Source organism: Nannospalax galili, unplaced genomic scaffold, assembly GCF_000622305.1.
Source record: "Nannospalax galili isolate Female #2095 unplaced genomic scaffold, S.galili_v1.0 scaffold1025, whole genome shotgun sequence".
In the NCBI taxonomy this organism is placed as follows: Eukaryota; Metazoa; Chordata; class Mammalia; order Rodentia; family Spalacidae; genus Nannospalax; species Nannospalax galili.
Window position 1 is genome coordinate 602,377 of NW_008353598.1, and position 3,649 is coordinate 606,025.

Sequence of the window (3,649 nt, forward strand, 5' to 3'; positions counted from 1 at the left end):
CTTAGAGGGAAGTTTATAGCTCTAAGTGCCTACATCAAAATATCAGAAAGAACACACATAAATGACTTAACACTGCAACTCAAGACACTTGAAAAGAACAACAAATGAAACCCAAACCCAGCAGACAAGAAGAAATAACAAAAATCAAGGCAGAAATTAATGAAATTGAAACAAAGAAAACAATGTAAGGAATCCAAGAGCTGGTTCTTTGAAAAGATAAACAAGATAAGACAGACCAATAGCCCAGTTAACCAAAAGAAAGAAAGAGCACCTCCAAATCAACAAAATCAGAGATGAAAGAGGAAACATCACAACACAACAGACACCAGAAAGATAAGGAACTTTATAAGAGAATACTTGCTGGGCATGGTGGCACATGCCTTTAATCCCAGCACTTGGGAGGCAGAGGCAGGAGGATCTTTGTGAGTTTGAGGCCAGCCTGGTCTACATAGTGAGTTCCAGGACAGCTGGGGCTACAAGGAGACCCTGTCTCAAAGAAAAAGACCAAAAAGAAAAAAAAAAAAAAAATCCCCACAAAAAACCTATATGCTACTAAATTTGAAAGCCTAAAAGAAATGGACAGATATCTAAAGGCATGAGAACCACCAAAACTAAACCAAGAAGAGATTAACAGCTTAAACAGACCCGTAACACAAAAAGAAATCGAAACACTAATGCCAAACCTCCTGACTTAAAAAAGCCCAGGACAGATGGATTTGCAGCAGAATTCTATCAGATATTTAAAGATCTACATCCAATACTACTTAATTTATTCAAAAAGATAGAAATGGAGGGAGAACTTCCAAATTCCTTCTATGAAGCCAGCATCGCTCTAATACCAAAGCCAGGTAAAGATCCAACCAGAAAAGTATAGACCCATATCCTTAATGAACATAGATGCAAAAATTCTCAACAACATACATGCAAACCGTATACAGACACACATCAAAAAGATCATCCAGCATGATCCTTTATCCTAGAGATGCAGGCATGGTTCAATATACGTAAGTCAATAAACGTCATAAATCATATAAATGGGCTCAAAGACAAGAACCACATGGTCATCTCAATAGATGCAGAGAAGGCCTTTGACAAAATTCAACATGCATTTATGTTCAAAGTCCTAGTGGGAATTGGACTGGAGGGAACATACCTCAACATAATTAATGCCACATATAACAAACCCACAGCCAACATCATTCTAAAAGGAGAAACACTGGAAGGATTCCCACTGAAATCAGGAACCAGACAAGGCTGTCCACTATCTCCACTGCTCTTTAAAACAGTGCTTGAAACACTTGCAAGAGCAAAAAGACAAGAGATGGAAATTAAAGGAGTAATAATTGGAAAAGAAGAGATCAAATTATCCCTTTTTGCAGATGATATATTATATCTAAGAGATGCCAAAATATCCACCAGAAAATTCCTAGAAATTATTAACATGTTCAGTAAAGTCGCAGGTTATAAAATTAGCCTACAAAGGTCTGTAGCCTTTCTATATACCAATAACAAGCAATCAGAGAAAGAGCACATGGAAACACTCCCCTTCACAACAGCTGTAAAAAATGTAAAATATCTTGGAATAAATCTGACTAAAGACACTGAAGACCTCTACAATGAAAATTTTAAATCTTTAAAGAAAGAAATTGAGGAAGACTTCAGAAGATGGAGAATAATTAATATTGTGAAAATGACGATCCTACCAAAAGCCATTTATATGTTTAATGCAATGTCAATCAAAATCACCATAACATTTTTCACAGAATTGGAAAAAACCTTCCTAAGATTCATATGGAAGCATAAAAGACCTCGGATAGCCAAAGGATTACCAGATTTTAAGCTGTATTACAGAGCTATAGTCATAAAAACAACATGGTACTGGCACAAAAATAGACCCATAGATCACTGGAACAAAATTGAAGACCCAAATATGAGTAAATGCAATTTCAGCTACCTGATATTTGACAAAGGGGCCAAGAACATTCACTGGACACAGAGGAGGAAAGACAGCATCTTTAACAAATTGATTTGGAAAAACTGGATCTCCATCTTTAGAAGAATGAAATTGGACATTTAAAATTCACCATGAACAAAAGTCAACTCTAAATGGATCAAAGACCTCAATGTGAAACCTAAAAATTTGAAAGTGTTAGAAGAAAACCTTGGTAATAGCCTACAAGATATAGATGTACGAAAGGATTTTCTAAACAGGACATCAATTGCTCAGGAAATAAGGTCAAGAATCAACAAATGGGACCTCATTAAACTTAAAAAATATCTGTACATCAAAAGAAGCAACCAAGGAAGTGAAGAGAAAACCCACAGGGTGGGAGAAAATCTTCACTAGCGACACATCTAACAAAGGGTTAATATCCAGAACATATAATGAACTCAAAAAAGAGAATCAAGAGAAGAAGTAACCTAATTAAAAGATGGGCTAAGTAGGTGAACAGAGAGTTCTCAAAAGAAGAAGTAAAGATGGCTATGAAGCATCTTAAAAGATGTTCAGCATGACTAATACTTAGGGAAATGCAAATTAAAACCACTTTAAGATTTCATCTTTCCCCAGTCAGACTGGCTAAGATCAAGAGAACAAATGATACCAAATGTTGGAGAGGATGTGGGGAAAGGGGAACATTCATCCACTGCTGGTGGGGCTGCAAACTTGTTCAACCCCTACGGAAAGCAGTGTGGAGAACTCTTAAAAAAACTACAAATGAACATACCATTTGACCCAGTTATACCACTCCTTGGTATACACTCAAGAACTCATCCTATTGCAGAGACACTTGTACAACCATGTTTGTTGCTGCTCTTTTTACAATAGCTAAGAGATGGAAGCAACCTAAGTGTCCCTCAATTGATGAGTGGATAATGAAAACGTGGTTCATTTATATGAACGAGTTTTACTCAGCAGTAAATAAAGATGGAATCATGAAATTTTCAGGTAAATAGATGGAACTAGAAATTGTTATACTAAATAACATAGACTCAGAAAAAAAAATCGACGTATGTTCTCCTTCATATGTGGATCCTAGAACCAAACCCAGATAAGTGAGAATGTATCCAGACATAACTACAGGAACCAGGATAATGGAAAGGAAACAGGGAGGTACAGGAAAAGAAAGAACTTCAAAGAGAAGAACAGTAGGAAACAGGCCTTGATAAGGGAGATACGGATAAAAATTGGGTTAGTTTAAGGGAGGGGGTAGGGAAGGGTATCCAAGGAAGCTAGGGGATAAAGGGAAAGAAGGAGCTCAAGAGAGGTAGGACCACAGGAGAAGGGTATTATTAAGCGAGAAAGGGGGGAAATGGGGGCACCTTAATTAGGGAAATAATGGAGGGGTGAGACAATGCGAGAGATAAATAATGCCTAGCTAGTTTTGAAACCAGTGGGAACCATATTTCTCCAAGAACCTACTGACAAATTATACATACCAGATCAAGAAATATATGTTTAGGTAAGGTTTATCAGAGGACAATTGGTCTTTGCCCAAGATTTATCTACATGGCATACAGTAATTAAAAGTACCAGAATGGTGGAACTAACCTTTTTGGATGTTAAACAGACATACTTTGGGGCCTATACTAATTTGGTCAGAGGGACATAAAGGACAGTTTTTGCTCCTTGCCCTCCTAGGTCAACTAG